Source organism: Olea europaea, chromosome 3 (assembly GCF_002742605.1).
Source record: "Olea europaea var. sylvestris chromosome 3, O_europaea_v1, whole genome shotgun sequence".
Classification (NCBI taxonomy): Eukaryota; Viridiplantae; Streptophyta; class Magnoliopsida; order Lamiales; family Oleaceae; genus Olea; species Olea europaea.
Window position 1 is genome coordinate 4,634,434 of NC_036239.1, and position 13,241 is coordinate 4,647,674.

General features: G+C 39.3%; 1 long non-coding RNA gene across 1 annotated transcript; it reads right to left on the reverse strand.

Annotated features, from left to right (window-relative positions):
- Positions 1-6,451: 6,451 nt before the first annotated feature.
- Positions 6,452-12,687, reverse strand: LOC111383149. The gene is made up of 3 exons (XR_002700712.1): positions 7,091-12,687; positions 6,896-6,995; positions 6,452-6,783 (listed from the first exon to the last, which is right to left on the reverse strand). It is a non-coding gene; the product is annotated as an uncharacterized LOC111383149 (long non-coding RNA).
- Positions 12,688-13,241: the final 554 nt, after the last annotated feature.

Consider the following 13,241-nt stretch of genomic DNA (forward strand, 5'->3'; position numbering starts at 1 on the left):
GAGCCGGCCTGAGCCGAGCCGGCTCGGCTCGTAAAAAACCCGAGCCAAAAGCTCGGGCCGAGCCTTATTTTTTTTGGCGAGCTTTTGCTCGGCTCGGGCCCAAAAAAAGCCCGTTGTGATTTACTCGAGTCGAGCCCGAGCCCAAAATTTCGGCTTGCGAGTCGGCTCGGCTCGGCTCGTTTACATCCCTACATAACATCCATCGCCAAATTCCCTGGTTACAAGTGATATTCATTAGTGTGGTCTTATTTTTATCATCATCGCTCACTCCAGTTTAGCACCTGCACAACAATTAACCATTATCAATACTAAGTATTGATAAACATTTGTTGAACTTACCAACCGCAAGTACTTTTGTTCCAACATTTGCAGGATTGTCATTAGTTGCAATTTGAAGCAAAATAAAATCACCAGAAGCTAACTTCTCCCTAATGAAGTGATACTTCACCTCAATATGCTTAGTACGTTCATGATAAACAGGATTTTTACCCAACATCAATGAACTTTGACTATCAATAAAAATCATAGCATTATCATTCAAGAAGTTTAATTCACATAGAAGGCGTTTCAGCCACATGCATTCCTTTATAGCTTCATTTAATGCAACATATTCTGTTTCAGTGCTGGAGAGTGTAACTATAGGTTGCAACTGTGATTTCCAAGTGATACAATTATCACCTAAAGTGAAGAAATAAGAAGCGGTAGATTTCCTCTGATCTTTATCCCCGGCAAAGTCAGAATCTACATATCCTTTAAGTTCTAATTTGTTACTTCTTCTTTCAAATGCCAATCCCCTTTTCAAAGATCCGACTAGGTACCTTAATAGCCATTTAAGTGCAGTCCAATGTGGTTTACCCGGGTTAGAAATAAACCTACTCAAGAAACTAACTGCATATGCAAGGTCCGATCTTGTGGTAATCATAGAATATATTACAGACCCAATGGCATTAGCATAGGGAACATTACTCATTTCATGCATTTCTTCTACAGTTTTATGACATTGTGCAGATGATAAGTTTGTGTGTAAAGCTAATGGTATATTTACAGACTTAGCAAATTTCATACCAAATTTGTTTATCATTTTATCCAAATAAGACTCTTGATTAATAGTCATCCTATTATCAACCCTGTTCCTTTTAATAACCATGCCAAGGATTTTTCTTGCCTCTCCTAAGTCTTTCATGTCAAATTTCGATTTTAAAAGGTTTTTCATCTTTATGATTTCAGTTTTACTAGGACTAGTAAGAAACATGTCATCCACATATAATAATAAATAAACTTCACAACCTATTTTAGAGTTATTAAAATATAGACATGCATCAAGTTCACTCCTCTTAAAACCAATTTTAAGCATATAAGCATCAAAACTCTTATACCATTGCCAAGGACTCTACTTAAGACCATATAAGGACTTTCTAAGCAAACACACAAGTTCTGATTTTCCTTTCACCTCGAACCCTTGAGGTTGAGACATGTAAATCAATTCATCTGACTCCCCATAAAGAAAAGCCGTCTTAACATCTAGTTGCTCCAACTCCCAATCATATTGGACAACCAAGGCTAAGACTAACCTGATAGTTTTATACTTAATAACTGGTGAGAATACCTCATTATAGTCTATCCCTTCTCTCTGAGTAAATCCCTTCGCAACCAACCTAGCTTTGTATGTTAAAAGGTCTTTAGGTCCTACTCCTTAATTTAACTTGTAGATCCATTTACAATGGACTACCTTTTGATTCTTTGGTTTTTTAACCAACTTCCAAATCTCATTTTTGTTTAGAGACTGGATCTCTTCTCTCATTGACTTTTTCCAATTTTCAGAATTTTCACAATTAACCGCTTCCTCAAATGAAGTCGGTTCAACTGACTCCAAGGTTTCACCTGAAACTAGGACAAATTCCATCAAATTTGAAGAGATGTATTTCAAATTGGGCTTCACTTGTCTTCTCTCTCTATCCCTCACTAATTGGTAATCATCCAAATTAGTACCTACAGATTTTTCTTGATTAGGGATAACAGTTTCGGGAATTTCAAGTTCAGGTTGTTCTATCACTGCTTCTTGATCAGATTCTTCTTGAAGTTGGATTTCACTATCCTCTAGATTACCTCCTAATCTCTTCGCCTCAAATTCCATCTTCTTTCTAGTAGAAGATTCTCCTTCCTCAGTATGTTTGTTCTGACTTACTATGTTTTTAAGATAAGACATATCAAGTTCATTGAACTTTATATCTCTACTGTTAATAATCTTAATGCCCTTTACTCCTAAAACCCACAGTCTATATCCTTTTACTCCCTCTGGATAACCTAACATGACACACTTAGTAGCCCTAGGGTCCAATTTTCCCTCAACATGATGTGCATAAGCCGCACAACCAAACACTCTAATATGTGACAAATCTGGGGGTTTTCCAGACCACAACTCTTGAGGAGTTTTGAAGTTAACAAAACTAGAAGGTGACCTATTTATTAAATAGGCAGCAGTGCAAACGGCTTCACCCCAGAAACCTTTAGAGAACCCAGAATTAATCATCATACATCTGACTTTATCCATTAAAGTCCGATTCATTCTCTCCGCTACCCCATTTTGTTGAGGGGTATGTCTTACAGTCCTGTGCCTCATTATACCCTTTCCCTTGCAGAAATTATCAAATTTGAAGTTGCAAAACTCTAAACTATAATCCGTCCTAAGAGTTTTCACACCCTTTCCTATTTGATTTTCAACTAAGGCAAGCCAAGACTTAAACTTACTAAAAGTTTCAGATTTGGATTTAAGGAGATACACCCAAACTTTGCTCGAGTGATCATCAACAATGGATAGAATAAATCTATTTTCTCCATGTGTGTGGTGTTTTTCAGGACCCCACAAATCTGCATGAATATAGTCCAATGGTCTCTTAGTGTTGTGTTCACCTGTCCCAAAGCTAACATTGTGTAACTTTCCTAGAACACACGTCTCGCAAAAACTTAAAGGTGTAACACTATCCTTACCAAGTAAATTTTGGTCACTAAGGTATTTCAATCCTTTGTTCCCAATGTGTCCCATCCTCTTATGCCAAAGATCTGATTTATCTTCACAAGCTAAAGATAATGCCGACTCTTTACTATCCAAGGTTTTACCTTGAAGGACATATAACCCATTCTTCTTGGGACCTTTCATAACCACTAGAGATTCTTTACAAATCTTTAAAATACCAGCATGAGATTTGAACTCATGACCTTCTTCTTCTAGAGTGCCTAAGGAAATGAGATTCCTTACCAGGCCTGGGACATACCTAACACCTCTAAGGGGTCTAATAATGCCATCATGCATCCTAATAGCAATATTACATACTCCTTCTACATTGTGTGTACGATCATCTCCTAAGTATACTTTTTTAGGATTCACATCTCTATAGTTATAGAACCAAGATTTAACAGGACACATATGAACAGTAGCACTTGAGTCTAATACCCACTCAGTGTCAAAATCAATATTAGAAACATTCATGACATGTATGTTATCACGAGCACCATTTAACTCGGTGTCAAAATCTCCTGACATGGTCATAACATTTAGGCAATCGAGGGAATCACTTACAGCAATTAAGTTCTAATCGTCATTTTGCGGCGGTCTTTGTTTCCTTTTAAAGTCATTACAGTCTTTCTTGAAATGTCCTAACTTGCCACAATGGAAGCATTTCTTACCACTCTTATCTCTAGACTTAGACCTACCCTTCGATTTTTCTTTGCCCTTCTTACTTTGAAAATGGTTCTCCTTCGTCTCATTCCTCCATCTAGCAAACAAACTCTCTTCTCTCGAGCTACCCCTCGACTCTTTCTTAAACTCTAGCTCCCTAGCCCTCAAAGCATCAGTCACAATATCTTGGGTCAAAGTATCCCTAGCATATGTGATAGCATTCCTAACATCTCTATAAGATTCGGGCATAGCATTTAAAAGTATAACCGCTAGATACTCATCATCAAATTTCTTGTCGTTGTGGGCCAACCACTTGACGAGTCTGTTAAAGTCATTCAAATTTGATTCAAGATCCTTTTCTGGGTCCAGCTTAAAATTAAACAGTTTTTGAAGCAAATGCATTTTGTTTGGAAGAGATTTTTTCAAAAAAAGCTTGTCAAGTGCTTTCCACAACTCTTTGACAGTCTTATGTCGTTCAACTTGTCCTAACACATCATCAGATAAATGCGATATAATCAAACTATGTGCAATTTCATTTATCTCAATAATTTCATCCGGTTTAGCTTTTAATGCATCGGGATATTTTTCCGGGTCGTCAAGAGCTTTAGGAACTTTTTGTTGAATTAAAATAGCTTTTATTTTTTGCTTCCAAATGGAATAATCTCCCTTACCATTGAATTGTGTTAATTCAACTCGAGAGGCCATATTAGCAAAATAATGTTTTCGAAAAAAGTTTTACTTAGCCAATTTAGCCACACACAAATGCAAGCTCAAACCAATTTATATATAAATTACTTTCTAAGATGACATAAATGATGATATCATAACAAGTAACACATAACCAATATCACAAGAGTCAAGTAATAATATGGCAGCAAATAACACAATATTTCAATTGTAAATTCGAGAGGGTGTTAGAATGCGCAAACCGAGTGAACCAATCTATTGGTTTGTATTTTAAGGAGAGATACGAGTCTTTATCAATCTGAAACATCTAGTAACTGCCCTAAGTCATCCAACAGCTGTTGAAACACCAGGAAACACCACCGAGTAGCCAACGAAAAAGTTTCTCCGTTTTCACTTTTCTGCCCGAGACTGTATTTGCTTCCACAGTGCACCAAACTGAAATCCAACACCACCACAAGGTCAGAAATTCATCAAGGAACAATCTGTCTTTTTTGACATCCGGCTGAAAACTTCTCACGCCCCCTCACGCGCCGCCCTTGTTCTCTGCGTGTGGTCTCACGACGACGCGTGACTCACCTGCGCTTCACTGGAATATAGTGCTTGACGTCTGGAGTTTGGTGGTGGTCTCCGTTCGTCCACCAGATTTGTAGTTTTTCCAAAAAATGGGTTCAAAGTTTCTGCTGAACTTGTTTTCGAACAAAATCGAACTCTTTTGACTTTCAATACGATTTTCAGGTTGTTTTAACACTTTTTACCACTAGCCTAAGCTCTGATACCATTTGTAGAGTTTAAAGTGTAGTATAAAAAAGATTATTACAACTACAATACGAAATAACAAACTCTCAAAGTGTAAAACCGAACCAAACTCGACCCAAAGCTTCTTTAACACTACCAATGAAGTGTACTTGATGTTGAGCTCAGATTTGTGCCACACCGGATCATGCATCGTCGTCCACGGGAATGGCAATGGATATACCAAGAAATGATCCGTCGGAAGCCACCAAGAATTTCGCCGAAGTTATGGAAAGCTCCCACTTGGTTACTCTCTATGTTCTCTCTCAAATGTTATACCAACTCCAAGTAGAGAGAATGAAGAGGTCTTGAAATTATAGAGCCAATTCATTTGAATTCAAAATTCAAATATTGTACTATGGTCTAGAGAGTGACAACATTAGTATAGGTAATTGACCACTAGATTAAATCCAATATGGTCCATATCACCCCACAACTAGCACAATACAAGTCACATTCTCTAAATCAATCAACTTGCACCAATAATATGTTGTGATCCACCTTTCATGTGCTTTGACAATTTGTCATAGCATTTTTCAATGATTGAGGTTGTCTTTCCTATTTGAAGAGGCGTCAATCGTCGAGTTATTGACATTAGACAGCATAACATTAGTTAGTTTAACACAAAGTACACGGTAGAATTTCTAAAGGTGCTTTTTACTTCGGACCGAAGTTGGCTTATTCTTATTGGCTCTTTCAATAAATATTATGATGAACCTCGTTTTCCTTCTTATTATCGAAGGTGCACGTCCAGACTTGACCAGATTGCTCATTCGGAATCCAAGTGAGACTCTATCATGGCTTGGCCCAATTAATAACCAACTATACTGTGAAATAGGAAAATTTCAATTATGCTGTACATATACTCACATTAAAGCCCCTTTCGGAGTAGTTAAAAATCAGAATTTAGTAAATTTTGATAAAAGTTGATGAAATGTGTTGATGAAAAGTTGTGACCTTATGAGATGTGAGGTTACAATTAATTGTTGACTTTGACATTAATTTTTATAAAAACTTTAAGATACACCAAATAGGGACTAATTAGCAAGATATTGCACAATATCCAACTGAATATATTAGAAGCAATGAACCCTCAATTGCTACCAACATATTTCAGCATTTATGTTCATTACATTTAATGATATCCGCTCTCGTCTCCGTGTTTTACTCGGCAATTCCCTACGAAGATACCAAATTAATTGATGGCTTTGAGCAACAACAAATGGGGACTAAGCATCAAGATATTGCCAAATATCCAACTGAATATAGTAGAAATAATGAACCCTCAATCGCTACCAACATAATTCAACATTTATGTTCATTACATCTAATGATGTCTGCTCTTGTCTCCATGTTTTCCTCGACAATTCCCTACCGGCAGTGATTTTGAAGATACCAAATATTAATTGTTGGTTTTGAACTATAACAAACAGGGATCAAGCATCAAGATATTGTAAAATATCCAATTGAATATAGTAGAAGTAATGAACCCTCAATCGCTACCAACATAACTCAGCATTTATGTTCATTACATTTAATGATGTCCGCTCTCGTCTCAGTGTTTTCCTTAGCAATTCCAACTGAAAGTGATTTTGAAGATTCCAATTTTGAAGATGGTTGGCTTTGAGCTACAACAAACAGGGACTAAGTATCAAGATATTGCACAATATCCAACTGAATATAGCAGAAGTAATGAACCCTCAATCGCTACCAACATAATTCAGCATTTATATTCATTACATTTAATGATGTTCGCTCTCGTCTCCGTGTTGTCCTCGGCAATTCTCTACTACGGAAAGTGATTTTGAAGATACCAATTTTGAAGATGGTTGGCTTTAAGCTGCAAGAAATAGGGACTAAGTATCAAGATATTGCACAATATCCAACTAAATATGGTAGAAGTAATAAACCCTATGTTGACATCAAAAAGTGTACCTCTAGGTGGCCAACAGATCCTGAGACCTTCTCACGTCTTAACAAGCCATTTTCCTGCACACTAGGACAAACTGTTAGACACACGTGGCCTTCTCTGGTAGGGGTGGAGCCGACCGAGCATACTACGACGATTAAGTCAATTGGAGAAGATGTATGTAAGTGTGGGAGAGCTTATAATGTGAGCCTCCAATATAAAATAAAGGGGGTCAGATTCGGAAGTCAATAAAATGTAGAAAGCAAAATTATAGTATCAAAGTCTAAACTAGCATTACCTCTCATTGACACTAAGTGTGAGCTTATATAGTAGGAAATAGTGCGTGAAGACTGTCATATGAGGAAACACGTGGCCTCATCCATGTGGGTACAACCTCCTCATGGGAATAATCATAAGACTTGAATGGTAACATCAGTTTCCCTTTCAGAATTTATAGCTTGCGGCCATAGATTCAACCAACTAGGTTGGCGATGACGGCGGTGTCACGGAGCAGTTAAATCAGTCGTGTTACTAGAGCTGATTTAGGAGGTCTTCTATCAATCAACCTCTTTATTAATTTCGTTGCTTTTGCCTGGGTTCCTGTAGGTCGATTCACCCCCACTGGTTCGGTTGTGTTGGTTCAAATAGGGGTGGGTTCGGTTAAGGAGTTCATCATTTGGTTCGTTATTCCATGGGTTCGACCGTGAAGGTTGCGAAGTGCCTATGGTCTCGCCCACAATGTGGTGTGTTCCGCCCGCCATGTGGCATGTTTGGGCCTCTGTGACGAACTGGGTATAACAATAGTTCTCGAAGTCCATGTATGGGTATTTATATAATGCGTGGACTTGAGAGGTTGAGAGGAAGCAAAAAAATGAATTAGGTATAACAATAGTCTCCGAAGTCCATGTATAGGTATTTATATAATGCGTGGACTTGAGAGGTTGGGAGGAAGCAAGAGACAAACGTAGCCCTTGGTAGGGACGACCATTGGAAGAAGCAGTCCTTTGGTATTAAACATAGGAGGAACTGATTTGAAGACGAAGTGACGTCCCTGGTAGCTTGAACGTCGTGGGCATTAATTATTGTTGACTCTGTGATGTCGCTTGGTTTTCCCAAGGTGGTGACCATCATTTCCAACGTAAGTTGCTGGACACGTGTTTCGATTGTGGCAGTAAGAACTGAAACGTCAGGTATATTCGATGATCCCGATCTCGTCGCCATATGAATAGCCAGGATCTTTGCAATCGAATGGTTGAGAATGGTCACCATTGCCTTTAAAAGGGGCTTTTGCTTTGCATGCTCATTGTGTGGCATGATTCGCATGATTTTGTGTATATGTTGCATTCAATTAGAGTACTTGTCATTGGTTGATAACGAAATTGGGGTTGGTGTAATAGATTGCTCGGTTTTGGTAGATATTATGGAGTGTATAAACGACAGGAATTGTGGGCATATTATGCGATTTTTTTAGATCCATGGGAATCGTGATATAGTTTTACTACAATCTTCTTTGAAGGCCCTGGGGGCAACAGAATGCCTTGGGCTCTCTAGTGGATCATCATGCTATGTTGCAATAGTGTGCGATGACATCCAAGAAGCCCTTAGTGGCACTATGTGGATCCATAGGGTGAGCTTCCCCTGAGCAGCTACGCAGTCATTTTGCCGGACCTTTACAAGGCAGAGTGTATTGTAGCTGCAATTTTGAGTTTCAACATAGTCCTGAGGGTGTACATAGTACCGAAGGTCGACATATAGAGCGTGCAGCCAAAAAGGGAGAGCTCCAGTGGTTCACTTGCTACGTAGTTGTATCCTGTAGTGTCTTTGTATTGTAACTGTCCTTTGTAATTAAAACAATGTATTGATCTCAATTGTCAATATATGGAATAAAATTTGTTATTTTTGTTTTACTCGTGTTATGGCTGCAATTTAGCGAAACGTATGTAGAAATCAAAGTTGAAGTTAGGAGATTTTCACTTAGTCAAATTTGGGTTTGAACTGAGTAGAAGAGGCGATGCTTGACAAGACGAGCCTATTTTACTTAGTCAAATTCGACTTTGAATCGATGAGAGAGGCGATGCCTATGATGGGGCGAGCCTATTGTACTTAGCCAAATTTGGGCATGAATTGACGAGAAGAGGCGATGCCTATGACGCGGTGAGCCTATTGTGCTTAGTCAAATTCGGGCTTGAATTGATGAGAAGAGGCGATACCTATGACGAGACGAGCCTATTGTACTTAGCCGAATTTCCTTTGAGGCTTCAAAATCGAAGCATGCTGAACTAGACTCGGTAGTAGAGCAACTGACTTAAGCTAATCGGACTTAACTGCAGAAGTCCACCTCTACCAGTCCGAGGTGAACCCATTAACGAAGCAAGCTAAAAATTCTGATAATCTGCAAAAGATTGCCTCATCTGCCCTAGAAGAGGCCAATAAGAAGAGAGCATAGTTGAAGGCCCAAGTTGAGGGGATCGCTTCCAAAGCGGCAGGTTTGAGGCAGCAACTTGAAGGAGCAGGTGCTGCGGCTGTCGAACAATACATCGTCTACTTTCATGAAATAGCTGAGTATAATGACCTGGGGATGTATTGGAGGGGGTCGCCTACAACGAGGTTTTTAAGAGGCTTGCGGAGCTTCATCTCGAGTTGGATTTAACCTCTATCAGGGACGAGTTCATTCTGGCTGAACCTTCCAACATTGTCGATGAGGAAACAACTGGTGGAGAGGACGTAGATTAGGACTTTACTTTTGTAATCTTTATATGGCCGAAGGTGAATGTATGTAGCCCTGATTTTTGTGAAAGTTTTATTCGCTCCGCACTCGTTTCGCTTCACCGTTTATAATTTTCCAAATTTGTGATGTGACTTGAGTAATTTGTTGTATGTTCAAATGTATCATATAAATGTTTACTTAGAGAACTAAACTAAGCAATTTGCAGTATATGAACTTATCATATAAACTTAACTTGGAGAAGACTATGGGCTCGCCATAGATGAACTGAATTAAGTAATTTGCAGTATATGAGCTTGTTATATAAACTTAACTTGGAGAAAACTATGGGCTTGCCATAGACAAATTACTTAACTGGTTCGCAGTATATGAGTTATATCATATAAACTTAACTTGGAGAAGACTATGGGCTCGCCATTGACGAACTGAACTAAGTAATTTGCAGTATATGAGCTTGTCATATAAACTTAACTTGGAGAAAACTATGGGCTTGTCATAGAGAAATTACTTAACCAGCTCGCAGTATATGATTTATATAATATAAACTTAACTTGAAGAAGACTATGGGCTCGTCATAGACAAACTGAACTAAGTAGTTTGCAGTATATGAGCTGGTCATATAAACTTAACTTGGAGAAAATTATGGGCTCGCCATAGACAAATTACTTAACTGGTTCGCAATATTTGAGTTATATCATATAAACTTAACTTGGAGAAGACTATGGGCTCACCATAGATGAACTGAACTAAGAATTTGTAGTATATGAGCTTGTTATATAAACTTAACTTGGAGAAAACTATGGGCTCGCTATAGACAACCTGAACTAAGTAATTTGCAGTATATGAGCTTGTCCTGGAGCCTTTGGATAGGGGCTTTGCCTTCTTTGCTTGCCAAGTATTGGTTTAAGAACGTTTTCTTGAGGTCAGGCCAACTTCTAATGCTGCCAGTCGGGAGGTGACTATACCAAATTTCAGCCGCTCCTGTTAGGGTCAAGTGGAAAGCTCTGCATTTCAGCTCTGGGGAGGCTCCTCTGAGAGACAACTGGGTTATGTAGTTGTTTAGGTATTTCGCCAGATCCTCCTTTCTTTCATATTTGGGTATCTTTGGGGGAACAAAGTGGCTTCGCATTTCGGCATTCCTCAATTCTCGTGAAAAATGGAGGCTATCATCATCATCAACCAGCTCGAAAGATCTGTAGGGGCCATCCGATTCACCCTTCTTCAATTGATACCGAGGTAGGTGGGACGTCTCAGCCTGATTTTGTAAGTTTTCAGCATCCCTTCTTTCCCGCCTATTTCTAGGTGGTCTGACCTCCTGGGGTTCGAGCCCTTGGGCGTACTCCGACTGCCTTTGGGTGGGTCATGATTGTTGTGGCCTAATTTTAGTCCTCGTCGGACCGATTTGATCAAAGACACTGGCCGATCTATGTGTTCCCTAATCTTGGGCATACTCGGGAGGGAAGTTTTCTTCTTGTGGCAAGTTACCCGAGGTTCCAATCGGAATGTAACTGGAGGTCATATCCATGCCTATCTTTCTCTCACTTGGGTTTTGTTCTCTCATGTGTTCCTAGGCGTGGGTCCCCGCATGAGCTTCCTGATAGAGAGGTTCTTGGTGAGGAACCCGGTATCCCGATTGTCCGTGCATCTGCATAAGCAAGTGCTGCATTGTAGCATTTTGTTGGGCAATGTCCCTCATGTTAGTTGCCACCTCTTGCACTTTTCTCGTTAGACGCGCTGTGGTCTCACCTCGTCTGTATTGGTGGTGAGGTCGCCGGGTTGTGACGTTAGTATGAAGAACTTCTTCTTCAGAGGCTTTCCGTCAGTGTCCCCTACTGTGGGAGCCGTAATGACTAGAATCATGGGGTGTCGTTGACTGAACTTTGGGTGATAATTTCAAATGTGTTGCTTTGGATGTTCCATTTCTCTCTGTCGTTCTTTTTCAAGAAACTGGTCTTTCTTCAAGATCTAGCTGGAGAAAAAACACGTTTCAAACTGGCTTCACTGGGATGTTCATGGTTAGAATGTGTGATTTTTCATAAACGACGTCAATCTGTTGACCTCAAAAGGTGTACTTCCAGGTGGCCAACAAATCCCAAGACCTTTTCACATTTTAACAAGCCATTTTCCTGCACACTAGGACAAATCGTTAGACACACGTGACCTTCTCCGATAGGGGTGGAGTCGGTCGCGCGTACTCCGATGGTCAAGTCAGTTAGGGAAGATGTATGTGAGTGTGGGAGAGCTTATAACATGAGCCTCCAATATCAAATAAAGGAGGTCGAATTTGGAAGTCAATAAAATGTAGAGAGCAAAATTATAGTATCAAAGTCTAAACTTGCATTACCTCTCATTGGCACTAAGTGTGAGCTTTTATAGTGGGAATAGTGCATGAAGATCGTCAGATGAAGAGACACGTGGCCTCATCCATGTAGACACAACCTCACATCATGGGAATAAATCAATCACAAGACTCGAATGGTAACATCAGCTTCCCTTTCAGAATTTATAGCTTGCGGCCATAGATTCAACCAACTAGGCTGGCGGTGGAGGCGGTGTCAGGGAGCAGTCAAATCAATTGTGTCACTAGAGTTGATTTAGGAGATCTTCTGTCAATCAACCTCTTTATTAATTTCGTTGCTTTCGCCTGGGATCTATATATCGGTTCACCCCCACTGGTTCGATTGTGTTGGTTCAAATAGGGATGGGTTCGGTTAAGGAGTTCATCATTTGGTTCGTTATTCCATGGGTTCAGCCATAAAGGGTGCGAAGTGTCTGTGGGCACGCCACGCAGCGTGTTTGGGCCCCTATGACGAACTGGGTATAACACCCTCAATCGCTACCAACATAATTCAGCATTTATGTTCATTACATTTAATGATGTCCGCTCTCGACTCCGTGTTTTCCTCGACAATTCCCTACCAAAAGCGCACTCTATTGTTCTATGAGTGATGAGTCCTCTCTTACTTCGAATATACATATTTATAGGCAAATAAAATGTTCCGACTCCCATCAAATTACAATATAATGTCCATTATTAGAATAGATGTAAAAGTTGTAGACATGACATAAAGTTTGAGCTATGCCACTTCCATAACACAGACTTAAATAATACACAACTCTTTATGTTGGTAAACTTGCGAATTGGACTCAACAACGGAATCCCTGGATCTCACATAACACAAGGAAATAGAAAAGAAATCCAATTTTTTTACTACAAAAATACATAAGTGATCTATTCTTTAACTTTCTATAGTTTGTGTTGGAATCTAATTGAATGTCCAATGAAGTAAGTAATATATGTTAATTGTTCGTACAAAATTCGCTAGCATACGGAATTGTTGACAAGTAATATTAAAGTGAATTGACTTATCGTCTTACGAAGAATAATGTTAATTCTAGTTCACTACTTACGACTAAATTCAATATTAGTGACACAAAAGAGGTGATTTTGT